The sequence below is a fragment of the Sciurus carolinensis genome, chromosome 13, assembly GCF_902686445.1.
Source record: "Sciurus carolinensis chromosome 13, mSciCar1.2, whole genome shotgun sequence".
Lineage (NCBI taxonomy): Eukaryota > Metazoa > Chordata > Mammalia > Rodentia > Sciuridae > Sciurus > Sciurus carolinensis.
The window spans coordinates 91,883,695-91,908,166 of record NC_062225.1 but is presented as its reverse complement, the minus strand read 5'-3'; positions in this window follow the sequence as shown (position 1 = coordinate 91,908,166).

Sequence of the window (24,472 nt, the reverse complement as noted above, 5' to 3'; positions counted from 1 at the left end):
AGATAACTGACATGCAGGATAAGCAAGTTCATTTCTGTTCAGGACCTGGACAGTTGAGGCGGCCTCACTTAGATACAGTGAGAGTCTTAAGTGAAAACGATGCTCCTCAGTAGTAGAAGTACTACAAGGGATGTCTGACCCCACTGCTTCTGAGGGTTTTGCTAAGATCCTCTCTGGCATCTATTCCTCTTCTGAGACACAGTCCTCAAGGTAACCAGTGACCGATGAAGGTTTTCCTCTTGCTCCGCATGCTCATTTAAGTTGGAGACCAGGAAACACATTTGGTGGAGACACAGCCAGAGGTCAGAAAGATAAGAAGCAAGACAACTCCAGAAAGAAACACCAGGAGGCTATAGCAATGAGAGTCGCCTCAAATACAGAGGGCTGAAATGGACTCTCTAGGGGGTCAGAGGGCGAAGAAGGTAGGAAAGGTTTTTTCCCTTTATTTTTGTATAAAGCATTAATTTAGAAAATATAGAGTTTTAGAAAACAGAGTTAGACTATCTTTTGTGGCAGTAAATTACAGTGTGCTATAAATCTTAGAGGGTAGATCCATTCTTATAAAGGACACCTAAGCTGATTCCCTATTTCCTGCAGGAATAGGAGTGTATTCCACCCAGCTGAACCTTTATAATCATCTGCAATGCATTTCAAAGCACATTAGTCGACCCTAAAAGTAGAGGTTTGTGTGCTGCTGGTCTGGAGTGGGCTGCAGACTGTGGATGGCCCTAAGCCATCGCTAGAGAAACTCCCCTGGGACTTCATGGTGCACCTGAACTCAGAATAGACATGCCCCTTGAATTCTAGAATTGCTTCCCATTGAACCGATCTGGTGTTTCCCCACATACTTGTGCAGATCCATCAAGACAGCTGAGCTGAGTTGGGAATCAGCCTGGATTCCCCACTCCGTCGACAGTCCTGGAGCACAGCACTGGGCAGATGGGTGGAGTCTAAACAGAGACTTGACTCGACTCACACTTTTAGTTACTGCTTTATTCAAGAAACAAGCATTGGAAAAGCCCTGTGGCCTTTGCCTGGATGAGAAACGGAGGCTGACAGTTCTGGGCCACCCATCTTCCCCAGAAAGGCGAATTCAAGCAAAGTGGCCAGTGGTGTGATCCCAGAAACAGTGGCAGAGCAAGGCTGGACACGCGCCCACTTGGCTCTGCACTGCAGGAAGCAGAGCCCGTGTGCCCCAGGAGCCCGAGCTGCCGGCAGGCCTGGAGAGCATTCCTCCTGGTGCGCAGGGACCATCCCGTCATGTGCCCGAAGAGGAGGGATTTCCACTTCTCTGACGGTGGCGTGTGTGTTGAGACCTCTTTTCTCTGTGACCCTGCACACTAGACTGCGCGACACCAGCTCTCAGCTTAATCCCCCCACCCCACCCTGCACATTTGCCTCCTGAGGGAGAATCAGGCATTTAGTTTTCTGGGTCCTTATCGTGGTTTTGGGAATGTAAATTTGCATTAAGCTCTTTCTGTGTAAATAGAATTTTGACATAATAGGAGCATCCTGTGTTCTGGCTGGCTGCTGGCACATCATTTCAAGTTCATCTATCCCATACTGTGGCTTAATTTAAAGGCTGGATTACTCAAAAATGCATTTATTAAGTCTGACCTACTTTTTAAATATTTAATATTCCATTTTAGTTTCTCTGCAACAAGAGCAGCTTCAAGGTCTTCATGTTCTTGCCAATTTTCAAAGCATTGATATTGATTCAGATAATAAGACCCTGTACAGACTCACTGTCCCCTGTATCACTTTTGAGAGTGGTATTTAAAGCAATTAGTGCTCACAAGATATTACTGGTACATGGACATCCAAAGAACCAGCCTGCATTTATTCCTTATGAAAATTCTCCTGTTTCCTTTTTTTTTTTTTTTGCATATGACTGCTGTTGTTAAAACCAAAAGAACAAATCACACACAGAGAGAGGCGTACACACCACACACAGGACATATAATCTGCATATAGCTGAGTTAAGGCTTATTCTTTTGATTGAAGGTTATTTAGATTTGGGGAATGATAGACAGATGGACAAAAGATACATTATACATTATTAAGAGTGTGGAGCCAAGTAAGCAGGGAGAGAGTGAAGGGTAGTATGTGAAGCACATTGTGACATTTCAGCCATATTTGTGTATCGCTTGGTTTCTGTTGAAACGAGAAGTGAGGGAAACATGGACCAAAACAATCAAATACGAGAGAAGAGGAGACAGAGGCAGAACTGGGCGAGGACTCGGGAAATGTGCGGAAACTTGCATCCGGTGTGGATCTCGCCTGCAGGCAGGCTCAGCCTGGGCGCTGGGCATCGCGGGGCCGTGGTGAAGCTGGAACGCGGCAGTTACGTGGGGTCAGAGCCTGCTGGTCCAGTGAGCTCCCCCAGCTGGTCCACGCGGCAGGAATGCTGTGATTGGGGGTCAATGCCCCACACTCACCAACAGAAAACCTGGAGTGGGCTTCTTGGAGTTGGGAAGTACTCGTTGACATCAGGATTCTCCCAGGCAGGGCTCACTCATGGTCAGCTTGAGGGACAGACAGCAAGTGGCAAACACAGACTTACTGCTACACCACATAAGCTTATGGCTCCAACTGAAATGGAAAAAGCTGTCCTCAAGATTGGGAGGCAGCGGGCACGGTCCTGGTGGAACAGAAGACACGGGATCTCAGTTACCCCAGCCAAGGAGTGCTGGTCCTGCAGGGACATGCTCTAGAACAGCAAAGGACTCTGCTTCCTCTCCTGCAGAGTGGGAAACAGCTTTAGCTAGCTACATGCAGAAAGAGGGAAACGGTGACTCTTACAAACACTTTTGTCTGAAAGCCTGCAGCATTCTCTAAGTCCTGAACAGAAAACAAACAAACAAATAAAAAACACATGGAAATAAAACACGGTGGCCTTGGATCTAGAAGTAGACCTGAGAGTGCGACAGACGGTCACAGCAACATGGGCTGCCTGCACGTGGACGGGTTCTTACCAAGTAATGCTTTCACTGTGTCCGGACTCATCACGGCATTTCCATTAGCTTTATCAGGGAGCCTGGGCTGCATGCAACTGTCTGCCCTTGGGGACGAGCATGCACGACATCTACGCTTTGGTAGATGAAATCTGATTATTTCCCCTTTATTACATTTTTTGAAAATGTGAATGATTCCTCATTTGATGCTATCCGATTTTCTGTTTATCATGTCTTTTGAGTACATTGTACATTCTTCACATTTGTACTTCATATCTAATACGTTGGCTGTGACTTCAAGAGTAGTGTTGAATCGCAGGGTTGGTAATGGGTCTGATCACTGTGTGCCTGATTTTAGTAGGAATTCCTCTGGGTCTCACATTAATTAGGACACTTGAAACTAGTTTGAGATATATTCCATTTATCATAGTAAGATCTCTGTCTTACATATCATGATCACTGACATCTCCTCTAATCAGAAAAATATTTTGTATTTAAAAATTAATTTTATTGCCTTTCAAAAAGAGTGGATGAACTTCCTCTTCTATCACTTAGATGGGTTCTACACCTTAATTAGGCACAATGTAACAATATTTTAGGCGCCATATAGCAATATTGGAACAGTCTTGAGATCTTGAAGTGTGTGTGTGTGTGTGTGTGTGTGTGTGTATATGCGTGCATGCGCACATGCACACATGAATATTTGAGTTCATGGACGTATAGCTACTAAGGTTTCAACAATCTTTGTCTTATCCTGGGTTGCTGTAACAACTTATCCAGGACAGTGTGGTTTAAACAACAGAGACTGGCCAGGTGCAGTGGCACACACCTGTAATCCCAGAGACTCAGGAGGCTGAGGTAGGAAGATCCCACATTCGAGGCCAGCCTCAGCAACTTAGTGAGACCCTAAGCAACTCAGAGAATCCCTGTCACAAAACAAAAACTGAGAAGGGCTAGGAATGCAGCCTAGTTGTAAAGTGCTTCAAGTTCAATCCTCAAAAATAAAATAAAAAGCAGAGACAGATTTCTCACAGTGCTGCAGCTGGGGTGCCGGGACAGGCTGCAGGCAGGCCTTCCTGGCTTACAGGCAGCTGCCTCCCGATGGGTTCCCACCTGGCAGACAGACAGGGGACAAGTGCTCTCCAGCCCACACCACCAGGAGTCCCTGTTTCCAACACCTTCTCCCGGAAGCTGGGTGAGGGACAAAGTGTAGGCCATGCGACTTCTGAGGACTGCTGATCGCTTTCTGTTTTGAAACTCAAAGTAGTTTAGAGGGTATTCCTTCAGAGTGTGGACCTCCTGAATCATCCAGACCACAGGCTTTTCCGCAGAGTTCTGTCGACCATTCTACATTTGCCCAGGGGTAAAAATACTTTTGAGTAAATAATTTTCAGTATATTTTCAAAACTATTACCATAAAATTTTATGTCACATTTAACATTCACAGACTGTTAGAAAGCGAATCCCTCTAGAGTCTTAGCAATGGGCTTTCCCTTGTTGCTGAAGTTGTTTATTTGATTTTTGTCGAATTCTTCAACTTAATAAATCAGAAATTTGTCAGTCTTAAGTTTATTTATTTTCTCTGTGGCATGAGTTTCCACTGTTATTTTGGTGCTTCTCCTCGTTGAATCTCTCTGTGGTGTGTCTGCAGGACACCTGTCCCCCTCAAGGCTCCGACACTGCCTGGGCACAGGGAGGCTGCAGGGCCCATGAACTGGGTATGTCCCAGACTGCGGGAGAATCATCTGCAGAAGCAGTTGTAAAATCCGCGTGGCCTAAGGCATCAGAGTTCTGTTCATCCCAATGCTTCAGACCCGTGGGTTGGCGGGGGTTCGACTCTGAGTTGTCTCTCTCGCAGGAAACGTCCTGGGGTGTGGCAGCCCCCAGCACTGGACTGAGGACAGAAGGACTGATGGTCCGGAACCTCAGAGCTTCAGGTGCCCAGTGACACACTGCGCATCCAGTGGAAGTCCCAGGCCACGCCGGTTTCCAAACGGCACAGTGTGCATCTGTGGTGCCTGAGAAGACAGCAGGGATTCTCGGTAGCCAGAAAGCCGGGGAGTTCAGAAGCTGTCCACTTATGGTGCATTTTTGGTCTGAGGGATTAATTCAGTCTTTAATATCCACTTGGTTAGACAATGAATATTTTCCACCTTACTATCAGTTCATTTTTCATACAGCATCTGCTGTTTTTTAAAAAATATTCTATGCTTGTTTTGATTTCCTCTTTGAAGCTAGTAATTAAAAGACTCTGAACTGTGTATTTTGTTGGTTCTTGGTTCACAGCTCTGTGGCCCTGGCTGACCACACTTGCTCTCCGTGTGTCAAGCTGTGGCCAGTTTGAGTCTGCGCTGTGGCCAGTGTTCTCCTGCACACCGGAGGAAGGACACACTGTTACAAACTGTTCCAACAGCTCTCAGAGGCTTCCAGGGTCTCTGGAGCTGGAGAGGGAAGACAGCCAAGGCCCTGTGGTTTTCCGGGGAGGAGCGGGGCCACAGGAGGGTTTAGAGATGGGGAATGGACCTGCCCTTTGCACACTTCGGTTTTGTCATGAACTCCACAGGTAGAAACCCTGCACCCTACAGACCAAGCGACGGTGGCCTGTGGCCGGCGAGGGCGTTGTGCAAGGCGGGCGTCCAGCGCCGGTGTGGCAGTGCCCAGCTGTGCTTGCTTCTTTTTGTTTGTTTCCCTCCTTATTTTCTCCCTCTTCTCTGTTGGGGACCGGGAGCTGGGAAGACAAGCCAGGAGGCAGCTGAGCCGTGGCTCCTGCTGCAGTCCAACCAAGGACCGCTGGCTTCTAGAGTCACCTGCCCTAATGTTATGTTTCCTTCCCGTGTCCAAGCACCGCCTGGTTTCGTCTTCTCTCCAGCGGCCCTCACCCTGTGGGCCTCTTTGGCTCTCCCTGCGCCCTGCTCACCAGGGTCAGACCCCTGCTTTCCCCGGTGATGGTGGCCCTTCTTCCCAGTGCCTCTCGCTCACACTAAGTTCAAGACTTCGGATCCACACACTGTTCCTGGAAGTTCCTTTATTTTGACATCTGTGTATCATTTTTCATCTGACTGTTCATGGCAGAATATCAGAAGTCACCCTTCTAATTTCTGTTCCCATATCTGGATGCCACCCTGTCCAGTCAGTCCCATCAAAGTGCCCCTTGGCATCCCATGAGCTTGGCTGCCCTCTCCCGACCCCTACTGCCACTACTTTAGTGTAAACTCCAGTGCTCCATTCTGGCCATATGCAAAATGTTTTAACTTTTCTCTTTAAAAACACTCTTGCCTCCTCCTAATTCTTTATTTTCATGGAAGCTAGTGGGATTACATTAAAGGAAAAAAAATAAAAGTTAAAGCAGTCATGCTACATTCTTGCTTAAAATCTTCCAAATGCTCCTGGGTGCTGGGAAACCAATCAGCAAAGCCATCAGCTCTCTCTGCCCGTCCTGTTTGGTCTCTGGGCATCCCACCTGTTGACTGCTATTCCCTGGCCACACCTCTCTCTCTCTGGGTTCTTGAAGCCCCCCTCTTTCTACTTGATTTACTTATCTCTCAGTTTTGTTGGTTATTTAGTAAATGTTGCACTTCAGATAACACCAGATTATACTTCGTGTTTTTGTGATTGCTATCATTGCATATTCGATTGCTTTATTCCTGTCTTCCCCTCTAAGTAAGGTGCTCTAAGAAAACCAAAATTGACCCTGCTTATTAACTTTTATATTTCCAACACCTAGTAATCCTAACCCTGACTTATAATAGATACTCATAGTCACTTGTCTGACCAATGGAAAATAAATGTAGAGACCACATAGAAATAACTAATGGAACATGTTTGATAAACATCAATCAGAAAACCTTTCTAACAACAAAGTCAAACCAATTGAAATGGCATGAAGGGTCCTAGATATCAAATTCATCTGAAAACTAATTCTTTCTGAAAAGAAGTTCTAACGCAACCCTTAATGGATATCAAGGTGATAAACTCTATTTATCTTTCAGTATACTGATTCAACAGCATCGGATCCCCGAAGGCTTCTGGAACCTGTTGTAGTCCTCCATCGTGCATCCTAATGAAGTCTTTCCTGTCTTAGCTCCCTCATTATCCAAGAACTTCACAAGAGCAAAGACCTTCCTTTTGTACTTAACATCCCATTTTGTGCATATTAAGTAACTGTTAAACCTCTACTAAATAAATAAAAATGTTCAGGGTGATCATTTCAGAATACTAGATATCCGTGTCCTTCAATGCTGCCTCATGTGCAGCTGAGGCGGACCCAGGACTCCTGATCAAACCCCTTTTGAGTATCAGAGGTCCAGAGTTGATATGGTGGAATTAGAAGCAGAAAGGTGCTTGTGAACAGCACTGCAGCCAGTCCTGCCTAGGGCTGTGGAGCAGACACCCAGCTTGGGGTGCACCCTAAGCCCCTGTGTGGGCGGAAGGAGCGAGGGTGAGAATCAGCTCTAGGTAAACAACTGGATCTAAGGAGCAGTTAGGAAGAGCCCCAGTGCTGTCTCCTGTTGACACAGACGCTTCACTCCCAGGCTCTGAGCCCCCCTGATCTCTTCCACAAACCCACAAAGCAGTTGTTTCCCCAGTTTCTTAGGTGAATGAATCAGTGCTTAAACAGACGGTGTGATACATCCACGGTCTCATGGCTCACATGTGGCCAAGGCAAGGTGCACTGTGCTCTGAGTTCCAAATCATTTTTTAATTTGACCCTTCAGACTGTTGACAAACGTTAGCCTGAGAAGTGGAAAGGCGTACACTTGCCTAAGAACACTGCTGTGCTGCTTGCATTTTACAGTGTGAAGATCAAGGCTAAGAGAGGCGCTGGTCTGCAGAGCTAGCAGGGCCTCAGGTGCAGACCAGGGCTCTGCTTCTGAGCTACGGTTTGTTTCTGTTCCTTCTCTTTTTCTCCTCAAGCTGACACTCCACACAGGTGCTACAGCTGGGTGTGACAGTCCTTCTGCTTGGCCCCAGTAGATGGCATCAATCACCAGGACAGCACAGCCCACACAGTAACCCGCTGGAGCAGAATGTTAGCAGTGGATGGGAGACTTGACTCCACCCAGGACCTAAGACTTCCTTGGCCTCGAGAATAATTTGTGATCCAACATAAGCATGGGTGGGATTGGTGGAAGGTCCAGGATCCTGTGGAGTATGAATAGTGAGCCACTGCTCCACCCCACAAGTGACTGTCGGTAATAATGGTATTTATAGTAAATGGTGATATGTATAAATATATGATATGCAAATGATATTGCTATTTCGTTTCAATGGGAACATTTCTAAAGCCGGCATCGTTGGTTTACTGAGTACCTGGCAAGATCAGAAAGTTTCAACTGCTTCATTTTGAAAGCCTCTGTGGGGTGGCATTCCAGTAAAGTCAGTAAAGCCTGGGACAACTGCAACCGCAACACAGGAGCTGAACAATGCTTGCTGCTTGTTGCAGACATTTTTAACAAACATTGTGAATACTCAGTATTCCAGTATTTCTACCTAACTTTTCTTTCCCTCTTTCTTGTTGTTTAGTGAAAATAAAATTGTCAGTTTTGAATAGTAATAGTAGTTATAAAATATCAATGTCATCAACATGGTATCATTCACATCTTACACTAACTGCACTGTGTGGAAAGTCTCACACTGTGATATAAAATACATAGCCTTGCGTTTTACTTTATCAGAAACACGTGACAATGTTCCAGCACATGGCTGTTTTGCAGTGCCCTTCATTCATGCACTCCCGAGCTGCTTCCAGTCTGCCATTATTTCAGCGACCTGTGGGTGGGCAGGGGATGGCCAGTTGATGGTGGAAAATGAAAAGTGGCTCAGTGTGCACGGACTGACACCACCCCACTGATTAGCTTCCTTTGAAAAACCTTTGAAAGCTTCTTTCAGCTGTTTGCTATTTTCCAAAGATGAAAATATGCTATTTATTCACTGAGTATCAGACCTAGATATTCCATATTGCCTTTCTATAGTAATAACTCTCTTCAACTTCTGCCTAACCCAATACTGTCTTTTGTTTCTTTATTCATATTAACTTCATATTGGAACCACAGTCACCAATTTCATAATCTTCTACTTTAATTCAGTTTAGCATAACATACATTCCCGCTTGAAACTAAAAATTGGGATCTGATTTGAGTAAGAATTGTCCAGTCCTTGTTTATTCAGTGCTTAGGGGTCCAGGGAGAAGAGGAAACAAGTACCTTTTGACTGAGAGGTAACCTGTCCACTGTCCAGCGAGGGTTGCCCTGGGAGAGTAGCAGCAAGGTACCTGGCATTTCTAGACTCCCAGGGACGGACCCAGGGCCATGGCCAGGCAGAAGCCAAAGATCGAGGAAGTCAAGAGATACTTCATTCTCTACATACAGAAATTAAAGATCATACACATGGTGACATTCAGTTCATACTCTTTGACGTTTCACTTTGTTTTAGTTCTAAATTGAATTAAAACTGTACATGAAATAATATGCACAGATTTTAGGTTCCTGGCTGTCATCATTGTGCCTGTGCACACCCATGTCAGTCCCCGCCCACACTGAACAGTAGAGCTTGTCCAGAAATCTCAGCAGTTCCTCTGCTGGCCCTCCAGTCATCTCTACTGAAGCCACCACCCTCCTTACCTCCACCTTCATTAATTCACCTGCCCTTTTTTTAAACGCCTCTTAATTAGTGCCCTGTTAGATTCATTCATATGAGTCATTCATATGAATTCAGATGAGATTCATTCATATGCATTTGTAATATTTTCCTTTTAATCGATGTGTCTTAGACAATTGTTTGTCTGTTCTGCTGTGGCTGGATCCTCTGCAGACCGTTATGGCTGATGCATCGCTAATGTGCAAGTTGGAGAAGTCTGGCAGTGGCTTGGGCTAGGCCAGAGCTGTTGAAGTAGAAATGGGCAGAAGCTGGGTTTTTCTGAGAGGTGTTCAAGACCTGCCCAGGATGCGAGTTCAACAATTGGGAAGCCGAGAAGGCCAGGGTGCTGCTGGGACTCCTCACTGGCATCCAGGTAAAGGATCTGGGATTCACAGGACTCTGGCGGGGAGTCTTGCATTGGTTTGGACATGTCCAGCGTAGATGTGATAAGGATGCCAGGGGTCAGAACCAGATCCGAGATTCCACAGGGAAGAGCAAACATTCAACTTTTGCATACTGACATTTTACTTGTGCAGAGGGGCCGTGCATTGACTGAGCTCTCTGACAACAGCATTTATTTCTTTCACTGACGTTGTGCTGACAATGAGGGCTTTGCAGGCTTGTGTATCGAAAGCCATCTACACACGGTGGTTCTGTGATGGTGCTGAAGTCCACTCCTGGCAGAAGGATGCCCACCGATGTCCACTCCGTGTGTTGGTCCGCAGCCCCTAGCTGGGGCCCTCACCTCTGGGATGAGGTCGCGACTGCTCACAGCCCATGCCGCCTCGGAGAGGCAGGCCTCAGGACTGTGACAATAGGGAACAGCCTGACAGCCCTGCGTTCGCGCTGCATGCGCAGCTCCAGGGGCCAGAGAGTGGCAGGTGTGATCCAGGTGTTCGGGCAGCACAAGCTGGTATTGCTGCTTCCATTTTTAATGCTTATTTTCAGAATTAATACAATTAAAACTTTTGAAAAAGGAAATAAATTCATAATTCAATTGGTATTTTCGCATTTTAGAGTATTTCTTTCTAAACTTTCAGGGGAATTTACATTTTTATAAACCATACTCCTACATGTGAATTCCGCTTCTTCATATAATGTTAAGGCATAGAATCATTTTCTGAGTCTGGAGGAGCTCCATGGAGCTCCAGGCCACGGCCTTGACTGAAGAGCCTGGATCCCCAGTGATCGCCTCCTGACAGCGGCTCGGCCCAGCCCCTCCCCAGGGTAGCCGCTGTCCACCGCGCTGACCCAGAACATCTCTTTTCCAGTCCCTCTGCTCCAGCACCCTCCAAGCCTACGCTTCATCCCTGATCGAAGGGTCCAAGCCCTTCCTTCCGGGCCCCTCGCCTCCAGCCCTCTGCCCCACGTCTGTCTCCCGCCCCTTTCCTGCTCTGGTCTCCTTGGACTCCCTTCTTGTTCCTCTGTGTCAGGCCCCTCTAGAGAGGAAGGCAACCTTCCCTGTCCTTCCACTCAGAACCACACACCTGTCCGCCCCCATCTGTCCTAGAGGAAAACAAAAGTTCCTCATCTCCCCAGGGCCGCTGTTCCCCCTGGCCACTCTGTCCCTCCTCAGTAGACTTCAGCCTTCTCTGTGCCTTCAACTCCCTCAACGTTCTTCCACCCAAGCCGAATAGGTCTTGCTGCTGCTGATTCCCTCCTGAGTGTCCTGGTCCCTTGCCAGGTGGCCCAGGACTTCCCCCAGACAGCTCTGAAGGGTGGATGTCCAGCCCACAGGCAGCTCCCTGGACTTTGGGACAGCCTTCTGCACAGGTGGGTGTGCTCCAGTCAGTCAGAGGGGCCTCCCCATGCTGTGGCCCTGCTACCCGCCTACCAGTAACCCGTGCTTCCCAGCAGCAGGGAGCCCAGGGACCCACCCCACCTGCTGTGACTTCTCAGTTACAAGTCCTCATTTCACTGTCCTGTGTGTGGAGTGCCCTTACGTTTTTCTGGCAAGTTCTGAGTGTCCATCTTGTTCCCAGAGTTAACAGCTGTCCCTGGCTGCCTGGTTCTCCTCTGGAGTCAGCCTCAGGTGGAGCTTGCCGGAGCCGCAACCTCCAGGGGCGCTTGGCACTGAGTGGAGAGAGACTGGGCTGCGCCCACGCTGTGGGAGGCACCCCGAGGCCTGGGACTGGGTTCTCTGTGCAGGAGGCACATACATGTGAGGGGGTAGAGAGGGTGCAACACCTGTGAGGCCGTCCTATGGCCTCAGAGGCCATTTCTACCCTTGTTCTTAGAGGAATAAGATCATGCAGGCCAAGGGGGCTTGTGCCATGAGCCGGGTCTGGACACCTCTCACCTTCTCTCTCTATGTGCTGGGCACATGAGCAACCCCGATGGCAATGGAAGTAGGGACGGTGGCCTGGCCAGGTCTTCAGGAATAGGAGGAGCTCTTCACTTTTGGTGGGTGCCTGAAGTCTCTGCCACCGTCTCAGGTCACAGTCCCTGCAGATTGGGTGTTGACGCCCTCAACCACGACCAAAGGAGACCCAGCGTGTGCATGCCCTTGGGGTTTGCATGGCCAGCTGGGTGATCCTCCGCTGTGTCTCTCCAGCAGGCACCACGGTGTAGTTAGATGAGATCTCTGAGTTAGGGCTTCAGTCTAGCACACAACAGGCGGAGGACCACATAGCACAAGCGAAGCCAGTAGCCTGAATAAACAGGAGGAAAAGACGACAGGGAAATGTACTTTCTCCATTTGGATTTGAAAGCTCTGATAGGACCAGAGCGAATGCGGGGTTGGGGAGCTTGCGGGTGTCTCGGGACAGGGCAGGCCAAGTGGGCCACGCGCCTTCCGCTGGCTCTCCAATGCAGGGGTTCCATGTCCGGTGTTCTCTGCCCTCATCCTTCTCCTGCAAGAAGAGGTGTCTCTGGCAGACAAACCAGGGATCAGGACATCCCGTGGCTCCAAACAGCCCTGACTCTGGTCTGCACACTGTCCAGTCTCTTCCACCTGCCTCGCCCGGTGAGGTCAGGGAACCAGATGAGACGATTGCTCACTGACAAGGACTGCAGAGGTCACAGTTCCCAGCTGCGTCTCACTGGACGCCCCGCCCAGCCTCCCATGAGGGGCGTGCGCCCCCTAATGGTCGGTGAGGGAGTCCAGTACTCTTGCTGGGTTTAGTTGTAAGTTAAAGAATGAATATTGACGTAAAAAGACACAGCAAAATTCAAGCATACCTTAAAGGAATATTCAAGTGAAAATTCAGTTTTGAATGTCGAACTATATAAATTGATGAAAGGCAACATTGCCTATTTATCACACAGCTAGATTTTTCATCTCTGTAGGTCTTTATCTGAAATCATACCAATTTTCTATTTAGTCTCTGAAATTCGAATTTTACATAAAAATTTCTGATTATGCACTCCTTTTTCATCATGAAGTTACTTTTGATTTTTAACCATACATTTATCTGATAAAAGATGGTCAGCTGTCAGCTGTCTAGAAAAAGGTAAAATCCATGATTAACCTCTATATTTAACCCTAACATGGCCCAACTCCGTTGCTGGGCTGTTGCTGTTTTACAGGTGTGTACTTTTATGTATGGAAATTTTAGAGCAAAGTTATATCTACGTCTGAATCCTCTCAAAAGTACAATTGAGGAATAAAGAACTTTAATCTCTTAGTGAAATATTAATAGTTAAGGGATGCTATTAAAATGATCAATGTGTTTATTAACAAATGGTAAATAGAAATATAAAAGCTCTTAAGAAAAATCATTTTGGGAAATTGCTGGCCTACCCTAGGAATTCTTTTCATCTTTGGTCTAACTTTGCACAAATGCACCTTCAATTTGGACTCACTCTTGACATGTCAGCCAGTGAACAGGTACCAACAGGAATTGACATAGAAAGAATCATTCACATATTGATTTATTAATAAAAACATATGTTTTACACTAGCGCCAAATACATTTTTTCTGGATATAATTTCTATGGTGAATGAAAATTAATATTAGAGCAATGCCTCCAGCAATGGAGACAGCTTCCTGGAACCCTCCCCTGGAGCAGAGTGTCCACCCTGGGTGCTGTCCATGAGAGCAGAACTCAAGATGGGGTGTGTCCACAGAGCAAACGCAGAAGGCACCAGCGATTTCTCCTCATTGATCATAGTTTCTATAACTTTTCTTTACCTCAATGAAGTTTTAAAAATGAAATAAAACGATTAGCAACAGGGAATAAGCAATGTACAAAATAAAATATTCTTTCAGTTTAAATTAAAAGCACACTTGTTACAATAAGGATGAAAATCCAAAATTGTCATTTGGAATTCTGGGTTTCCCATGGGGCCTATTGGCAGGTTCACAACAGTAGCTACCAGATTTAATTGATGAATGACTTTTGGGACATTTTCTCACACTGTTTTGTTTCATTACAGATGTACTCCAAGGATCGTTTTAATTTTTGAAAAAATGAAACAATACTATTAGCATCTGTATTATCACAGTTATAAGCCAATACTGCATATTAGCAAGATAAAAAAGAACTTTAATTTCATTATCAATTATAGGAGCAATTGATCACCACCATTTATAGGCTGCAGTCTAAACAACTTTAGATTTAATTATTGATCTGCTATGTCTTGAATCTCTGGAAATTTCTCACTCAGTGCTAAGGTCACCTGACTGCATGGGTACGGTGCACTGAAAAAGCTGTTTTCCCATAAGCCTACATTAAAATAGGATTGTTTCATTTGGTGCTTCAACTACTTCCAGAGGATCATTTTATTTAGACACTTTCCTTTCAATAACCACATCGATCAGAGCACAGGATTTTCTTAGCATTTCCTTCCAGCCTTCCCAAGCAGCCTCTCCCTTAACCCTTTTCCTTCTGTTGGCAATCAGATATATTTTTTTAAAAAATTGTTCCTCCTTGCTTATGAAAATGGCTCATGGTGCCTGCTGCCTCTTGGATGGCAATGTGCCAAAGAGGCAGGTAATCTCAGCGGGAACAGCTTAATCCTAATCAGAGCAGCATCTCTGGGACAGTGGAACCACTATGGTCACAAGCAGGAAGTGTGCTAGACAGGTGTTTTCAAAGACAGGCCCCAAGGAATGAGCAGCACATAATAAAGTCACCAGAGACCAGAGACACGGACTCTGTGCTCTTTCTGCAGCTGACCTTTTCAAGAAAGTGGGTCTCATATCATCCATCCCTGTGATAAATGTGAGCCCACATCACAGAACCAGGAGCACTGGACACAGGGGCTGACTTTCAGTAGACTGTCCCTGGGTCCCCAGCGTGGGAAGAACGCTCCAGTGACTGGACATTGCATTACATTACTTGTAGACTGTTGCAGGGACTTTCTGCTGCGACTTCATTTAGACGCACATTGTCATATTGCCAATTGCCAATCTGACGCACTGCAGTTCTGTAGTTCAGATTTCCTTCAGCGCTAATTAAGTAAGTCCAAAGAGAGCCAAGACCAAGCGTGGGCAATCTCCATTGCTATTTGTAGGTTTGAAACTGAAATGCTCTTCACCTAGCAATTTCAAACAAAGATTGAAGCATATGTTCTTATTTTCCCATCTGAGAACTTGAGAAATATTTAATTACTAAGACTTAATGAACTGGCTTTGGGTATGTGGCACATCAGGGTGGTATATTCAGACATGCTGAGGTGATGGAGTATGTGCCCTGGAAACCAGCTTCCCTGCTCGGGTTTCTTCTGAGTTACTTCTGGTCTGGATACAATTTCAAGCTTTTCTCTTCTTTCTTATAATACTTTTATTTTTGTTTTTTTCTTTTTGTTGTTGCATTGTAATTATATACAATAGTGGGATTCATTGTTGTACATTTGTACAGGTACACAATATAACAGTATAATCTCATCAACTCACCACCAAAAAAGCCAAGTAACCCAACCAATAAATGGACAAATGAACTAAATAGATGTTTTTCAAAGCAAAAAATACAAATGAACAACAAATATTTTTTTAAAAAGTTCTATATCTTTATAAATGAGAAAAATGCAAATGAAAACTACACTGAGATTTCATCTCACTGCAGTTAGAAAGTCAGCCCTTAAGAGTACAATAATAAATGCTGGGGAGTCTGTGGGGAAAAGGAACACTTGTGTGCTGATGCTGGGATTGTAAAATGGTGATGGGAATCAGTATGGAGTTTCCTTAGAAGACTAGGCATGGGTCCATCCTGTGACCTCGATATACTACACTTGGGTATTTATCCTGAAGAGTTAAAATTGTTGTTCTGTAGTGACATGAACACCCAAGTTTACAGTAGCACAATCCATGATAGCTAAACTATGGAACCAGCCTAGGTGTTTGTCAGTGGATAGAACAGATAAGAAAATATATACATGCACAGTGGAATTTTATTCAGCCATAAAGAAGAAAGAAATCCTATCACTTGCTGATGCATGGATGGAACTGTAATGACACTCACCAGTCTCAAGTGAACTCCTGAATGCCCCATTGTCTACAATTTTAGGCTGAGGTTAAAAGAACCCTTCCAGTTACTCCAAGATTTTTCTGGTTTTATGCCCCCAGACCCTGCACTGAAAACCGTGTACCTAGACAGAATCTGTCCTCGCCTCTCCTCTCTTTCCTCCGCCTTTCTCCTAACCCTGCTTGCCTACCACCTGCCAGTGTACGTGGGCAGTGCACGTCTCAGGGTCATCCTCTCTCCAGTCAGCCCACTTCTGACCTCCAGAGTGCTTGGCTTTCAGGCATCTGAACGTCCACACAACCTGCAGACAAGAGCACCTGTCCCAGGAGGGACAAGCCAGGCACAGGAGAGTCACCTGCCATTACAGGATGTTTGTTGATAGTGTGTATTTCATGGTGAAAGTGGTCATAATCAAAATGGAGTCACTTTTGTCAAGTTGAAACAAAAATAAGACAAAATGAATAAAGTCAGGGAGCATAAGAAGGGGACTTCATGCACTTAGTCCTGATAACAGTAATCATTACAAAGGACTATTGGAGCTGCAGTCCTCTACAGAAAACACCTATGTACAGTCTCCACCCAACAGCCACTGTGCAGCCAGGGACTGAGCCCCCTCTCTCTCGAAGCTTTAGCCAAGGATCACTGCTTCAAAATGACATATGCAGTTGTCCTAATCTGCATTTAAAAGCTTCCTTTGCCTCGACCATCCTGAGTATATCACCAATTTTTCTGTGGCACATATATCCATTCCCATTGCAATGCTACTCCATGAAAAAACCTATTAAAATGTGAATAATTTGTTTGGAATTTAAGTTGATATTAACAATGAATGATGAAAATCATCAAAGCCCAGCATGGTTGCTGAGTCAGTGCATGATTCTGAATCTCGCAGAGACATCCCCGATTTCCACAGTGTCCTATGCTGTCAGCCCCCGTGCCTGGCCAGGGCTCACCATTGTTCCCATGCGGAATCGGGTGGTGGGAATGAGCTTTGAGCCTGGTTTACCCTCCTGTCCTCCCTTGGAACAGCCTGCTCATGGCCACCTGGCTCTTTGTGTTGGAGACCTGCCTCTGTCTCTCTCTTGCCGGGTGTGCTGAGGGCATCTCTTGAGGACTGCGTTTGATTCCTCACTGTGACATGTGGTGTGAGCTCTACTTAACTCCTGGTTCTTCTTCTTAACAAGATGATGACTACACATGGTTGCAAATGAGGGCGCAGCGTCACTGACGTCAGCAGCACCGTGGCTGCTTCCATCTACACGAGGATCGAGGCCACCCTCTTCACCACCCTTCCCCTGGGAGATGCAGAAAGGGCTACCCAACACCTTCGTGATCCCTCTACAAAGAAATATTCCTAGACTTACTTTAATCAAATTCATTCTCACTTCAGAAAATTGAATGTGCAGCCTGAGATGTCAAACTACACTCCCACGCTTGATGCAAGTCACGCTCGCCCTCTCCTCTCAAGGAGGCCCTGCCCTGGGGAACTTGCCAGTGGTCCTCCTGATGCCCACTTCATCCTGGCTGAGCTGTCTGCTCCACTCCGCCCCGTGGCTTCTTCCGCTGGATGATGTCCTCAAGGACTTCCATCGTCGTGTTGCTAGTCAGGGGAAAAGATGGGGCCAGGAAGATTCTGACTTGCCTGGGACTTGTGTTCTGAGTCAGGAATGCTTCCCGCTAGGCTGGAGCAGCTGTTAAGCCGAGGGCCCCTCCATATGGCATGTCTGGCTCATGTCTACTGCCCCTGCCCAGGGATCTTGCTCTGCCCCACATCTTCTGGTCCTTTCTCAGTCTCTCAAGGTGTCTTGTCCTCATGAATCAGAATATCAGAATTAAGGTCTGGCACAACAGGGAGCATCCAGGCCCCAGAGTCAGCCTATATTCTAACTGGTCCCTGTGGCTTGCTGGTTGTCAGGAGGCTGCATGCAAATCTGGTTAAAGTCGCTCCTGAAGGACAGTTCTGCCATGGCCAAAGGCTGTTCCTTTAGCTGACTGCACGTCTCACCTGCAGGTGGCCTCTTCCCTCTGTCCTCAGTGCTGACCTTGCAGTGCTGTCCCCCTCCTGCCTGTGAGGACACCTCCTTGTCCAGCAAAAACTACAGTAGTAAGGAAAAGCACAAGGTGCCTAGTTTGATTTGAGATAAATAGTGAGTCTCTTTCGAGTATAAACATGTCCCATAAAATATATCTAAATTTTTAATGAATCCTATTTTATTGTATTCATAAATCTTCAGTCTCAAAGATAAAGACAGCAGGAAATAAAGAGGCCTGAGCCCTTCTGGGGGAGAGCTGGGCGTTCCACTGTCCTAAGAGGAGGGAGCCACATAACGGGATGTTAATCTGTACTGTTCTTTTCTTTGAACGACTTTGGTTTTGCTATCAGGGAAATACTGACTATATAAAATCATAAGTATTTTATTTTCTTCTTTTTTAAAAACTAGTTTAAGAAGACTGAATATTGAGTTTTTAAATGCGTGGTGGGAGCCAGCAGGAAGCCCTCAGGGTCTGGGCTGTGCCGTCGATACTCATGCAACCGCACGCTCCTTCCAGTGCATTCGGGATGCCGCATCTCTTGAGGCAGTCTACATGCTGTGCCTTTCCAGGAATTTATCCACTGAGCCAAAACTACCTATTATTTTGCCAGGCCATTTTTATAGTATTTGTTTATACTTCTTTTATTTCTGCAGGATCAATAACAATGTCCTCAACTCTTACTGAATTTAGTAAGTTGAATCTTTATCTGCTTTCCCACTCTAAATACATTTATTTTTTTCTTTTTCCTCTTTTCTTGCAATGCGTGGGTTTGAGCCCAGGGCCTTGCACATATTTGGCAATTGTTCAACCACTGAGCTACATTCACAGACCTCTAAATGTTTTCAGTTTCTTTAATGAAACAGCTTTTGGTTTCGTGGATTCTTCTGTTGTTTATTATTCTACATTTTCATTTCATGTTTGATCTGTTTTTATTATTCCTTTCCTTTTGTTGCTTTTAGTTTGTCCTCCTTTTTCTAGTGTATTTAGGTGTAGTTCTAAGTTATCGATTTCAGAGTTTTCTTCTTTCTTAATATAGGTCTTTACAGCTGCAAATTTCCCTATAACTGCTGCCTTAGCTGCATCCTATAAACTTTGAAACATTTTAAATCGTATTTACTCTAATATGTTTTCTGATTATCTTTTTGATTTCTACTGTGACCTTTTAGTTATTTAATATTACATTGCTTTATTTCCAAATATTTGTGAGTGTTGTATACTTTTTACAATTAATTTCCGATTTCTTAAAATTATAGCTTGACTATAGTTTTCTATTTCTAGTTTTCAAGTTTATTGAGATTATAATTGTATTATTGATGAATATTTTTATCTGATTTCCAAAATTTGAGCATTATGATTACAATGCATTTATAATAAAAAATATAAGGAAACGTCACTGCCTCTCAAGTTGCAGTTCAACAGTCTTGCAGGATTCTGTCCCCTGAGACAATGTCCATAATTCATGGTCTGCCTTCATGGAGTAGTCCTGCTAGAACAGCTCAGCACTTCCTTAAGAACTTCTGGCCCTTTCTGAGCCCCCAGATCCTTTTACCGGCCTAGGTTCTTAATTGCTTGACCTGGATTCATTGCATCCTCTGTAGAAATCACTTCCTAGAAGGCTCATCAGCATATCTGAAGTGAATCACCTCTTAAAAGTTCTCATGACAACTTGGTAATTGTCAGGGCTCCCGGTAAACCTTCCCTGCGGGGCTAGGACAGGGTGGGGAAGGCTGGGGGTGGGTCTTCTTCAAGAGCCAGTGGGTGAACTCATGGTGCCACCTGCTGAGCCCACCCTGCTGGTGATGCAGCCACAAGATGGTTCCTCAGTTGAGTCATCGGCTGGGCCTCGGCTCACTTCCAGACCCAATCGCCTACAAAGCGACCTTCTTCACAAACACACTGCAGCGCGCATGGTAGGCAGTGCCCTTGCCGGTCTCTGCCTGTAAGTCCAGGGGCCTGGAAGTGAACAAAACAGTGTTTGAACTCCAAGGCTTACCGTCAACAGCCAGGAGCATGTTGGTACTTATCTTTAACAAATCCATCATTTATTTTTCTCAGTCAATAAGAAGTATGTCTCATGTGATTTTTACTAAAGAAAATTCTTCATCTCTCTTGAGCCTAAAGCATGGCCTAGTTATCGTCCTCCTTCCATGAAGAGGAGAGAGAGACAGAGAGAGAGACAGAGAGACAGAGACAGAGACAGACAGAGGGAGAATATTGAGGTGTCAGAGAGAAACTGCATGTGCAGAGACAGGGAATGTGGAGAGGAAGGGCAGATGGTTTCCCCCAAGCCTGCTCCTGGGTCTTTTAAAGGGTTATTTTTATTGGGAAAGAACTTTAATGAAATTAATGAAATTATTATATTTTCCACCCAAACACTCCTAGCTAAGTAGTTCCTATCCACTGGTTCCCTGTCTTCGCCAGGTAGTTAATAATAAAATCACCCACGTCATGGAGTGGCGTGGCCTTCTGATGAAATAATGTGAAAGGGCTTATTAAGCACACACATAAGTGTGCATATGATCATAAAAATTGAATTTGCCTGTTGGAGAAAGTATTTTTCCCATTGGAACTAATCTTGGGACTCCATGTCTCTAGTGTGTCTCTTTAAGAAATATGAGACTAATGAGACTAATAAAGGAAATTTCATTCCTTAAACATTAATGCTTAATGTGCTTCAGGGGCTGGGGGGGGTCACACTTCTAAACAGCTTGGCTTGACAGGTGTCCCGAGGGGTTAAAGTGCGGGATGTGAGAGCCAGGCAGTTCCTCAGTGCTGGTCTGTGCCCTGCGCACACTCACAGCCTCGCTTGGTCTGACTCTGGTCTCACACCGGCCTCCTGGTGCTCACCACGGGACGTGTCTTAAGGCCAGCCTCGCTGGGGTCCATCCGACAGGGGCTTGTGGAGGATTCACTGCAAGGGAAGTGCAGGCTGGTGGCCGTCTCCTCTGGCATCTCTTCCGGTCCTCTGCTCAGCTCATGCGGGGTCTCAGCTCTCTGGTGTCCTCAGCTCTCTGATGTCTGGTACAGCCCTCGTCTCAGTCTCCACCTTCCCATCTCCTGCTCCCTGGCCGGTCTTCTTACAGTTCTTGTGTCTGCCGTGGCTTGATAAGGCGGATGGCACGGATGTCAAGTGTGGTTGTTCTAGACTCGTTGGTTCCACCTCTTTGGAGGGGTTTCTTACTGGTTACACCTTTTTAGGGTCACATCACTGGGATTTTGCACATTCCCACATTGCTTGGCATTATTCGTACAATATTCCATATCCTAAAGTAAAGTACAGCAAAGCAAAGTAAAGCAAGTTCTATCACTCATAACAGGAAAAGTGTGAAGTGAGATATTACATTATATTATTTCTGGAAAAAGAACATAGTAAAGTATGATGGGCTGACAGATCTGGCTCCATGAGAATGTTATAGACCAGACTCTAAGGGCAAAGACTGGACAGACTCCATGTTGCTCTGAGACTCCATGTTATGTAGGAAATAAGCTTCTCCCATGGGAACACCCTGCCTCTGTGCCCATCATCAGTTACTTAGTCTGACATGTTTAATAATATACAATGGCAACTCCTATGTAGTAAAGAATTGCTCTCTTTTGATCCCTATTGCTCCTAAACAATGTACCATGTGAGCAGTGATTGTGTGGATGTTAGCAACCATTCTTTAGTTTGTACCTAGGTAAGGGTCATTTTGACCCACTTCCCCCTCTGTCGATGATCTCATGATGTTAATGTGTAATTTTGGATCATAGCAACAGACACTTATGATTAAAGTAATTTTTGGTATAAGAACCCCTACAACCCTATGGTCAGGGCTGTTCTCCCAACAGCCATTTTTTGGGGCATTGTGTGAGACAGTCAGCCGGCCAGCTTAATAAAGACTCTCAAATTTGGACTTCTCAGTGGTGATCGGTCTGTTCTTAAGTTGCGCCCCATAACAGTAGGAAATTTATCCATTTAACTTAAGGTGTTTTTTTTTAAAAAATTGCTAGAAATCTCTCACATTTAAAAGAAAAGTAGAACATTCATAAGTCAATTTTTTGTTTTCTTCACTTTGTACACTTCATCTTGTCATATGACCAAGGTTTTTTAAATTGCTGTCAAAATAATCAAAGATTTCAAAGTAGCACAAAGTTCACTGAAATACCTTCTCTGTGCTGCACCGTGAGAGGGGCTGGAGAAGTTCTAGCCATGATGGCAAAGGAGGCTGGCAGTCCTTTGTCCGAGAACTGGAAATCTGCAGGGAGACACTTCCAACATCTGCTGCCTCGCGGTCCAGTCGCTGTCAGACTCCAGCGAAGCAGAAGCAGCCTGACTGGAGGGAAGCAGCCAGCTGCGGCCCTGCCTGGGGCCCAGGGAAGGCCGCCTGCAGAAAGGATTCTGGAGATACCTACTTACTCCTCTGTATTCCTTGTGTTCCAGTGTATTTAGGGATGACTGCTCTTCAACTGCTCCTACAGGACAGAGCCAAGGTCAGGGGAAAGCACTGTACACCAAGATGTTAGGTCCACTTTCACAGACTGCCTGATGGAAAGGGATATTTTAAATGCCATTTCTTACAAGTGGCCCAGCTGGTAGGCCTCACTGCCAGCAGGTGTTATGCATCCTCCAATTTTATCCTAAATGCTATTTTACAGAAATCGAGGACGATCACACCTGAATTTGTGCTAGTTCCTTGATGAATACTAAAAGTTACATTACTCAATCAATGGAATTTTAATATTTATAAAATATTGTTTGATGCAAACACATCATGAGTGTATTTCCATCTATACGTCATTCATATGCTTTTTAAAATTTTTCCGTTAGTCATCATAATTTACCTTTCTTGCATCTCTAGTGTTCATTTCTACAAGTAACAAGCAATTGTGATTAGAGAATTCATGCTATAAATGTTTGTAGTTTATATAATTTTTGGACAAACTCTAATGGATTGTCTCTAAATTCAAATGTGAATTCAAACATGTCACCAAAAGCTTGCTTAGGAGAGGATTCTGTCACAGAATGATTGCAAATTCAAGGACCAGTTTGGATGTCTCCTCTGCCTTTAGTCATTCTTTTCATGCACTTCAAACCTGAAATTTCCATAGCCAGTAAAGCCACATGCAGTCCAGGCCTGGTACTCAGAGAGATCCTGTAGGACTAGAGCACCGTGCACTGGGTGGCCACCCTGTCCAGCCCTGCCCCCGAGTCCCTGAGGCTGTAAGCTCCACTCGCTTACCTGGCTGGGAAGAGGCTCTGGGTCTGCAGCCCGCAGCCTTTGGAGGAAATGGCATGTGCCGAAGAAGCCACAGGCTTCCGAAGCTGATGGACTCAAATACAGACCCTCCTTGCTAATATTGAGTGTTTGAGAAATCACGTAACTCTCTGAAACCTAGGTTCTTCTGCTAGAAAAGAACAACACCTATCATGTATTCATGAGTAAATGACTTAGACGTAATTATGTGCATGTAAAAATAGTAGGTGGTCTCTCTTTGGTTTTCACTGAAGGGAACTTTTGTAGCACTGAATCATGCTATTTTTATATTTTTGCTTTATTTCTGTTCTGATTTGTCAGAAGAATTCTTTGTCTTAATTTTTCTTTCTTTTAAGATACAGTATGTTGTCTTTTTCTCCCTTTTCTTCAATTTCTTCATTTATTTTTTTAAGTTCACTAACTCTTTTTTCAGCAATTGTTATATTTCCATTTCAGATATGGTATTTTTCATTTCAAGAATTTCTATTTGGTTCTATTTTATAGTTTAGTTTTCAGTGAAGACTCTTCATGTGCTCACTCATTGTGATCGCCATTCCACTTGAGTTCTTTATCATATTATATTTGCTACTTTAAATTCTTTCTCTGTTTTTGGCATTTTGGTCATTTCAGATTGCGTTTATGCTGACTTATTTTCTACTCTCCATGGCTCATATTTTCCTCCATTTCTGCAAATCTATTTTTTTATTACATGGATAACAATTGTGAGGCATGATCTTGTCTTCTGCAGAGTGTGACGTTTATTCTGGCACACTGACAGTTATTCTGGTAGGCCGTGAAAGCACTATCTGATTACCCTGAACTGGTGGGAGGTTGACTGTGTGTTTGGCCGTGGTCAGTGCTGGAGAAGTCTGAGGCATTTGCTAAGTTAAGCTCTGCGCTGGTAGGTAACAAACTCGTTTCTGCCGCCCTCCCTGTGGGCAGAAGCTGCAGCCACTTCAGTGAGCTTCCCGCCTCTCACTCGATGCTCATCCCTCTGGACTCTTGGAGTCCCAAACTCACAAATGCAGTTCAGAAGTCAGTCACAATTTGGTACGCAGACTTTGGAGCCTCTCCTCTGTAGCTCCCCTGATCCTATCTCTGTGACATCCTGCAACCCTGTGGCTAGCATTTCAGATCCATGTGACTCTGACTTTCTGGCTTTCTCACACAGATTGATTAGAGGTTCTCCAGGGAGAAAAGCAACAG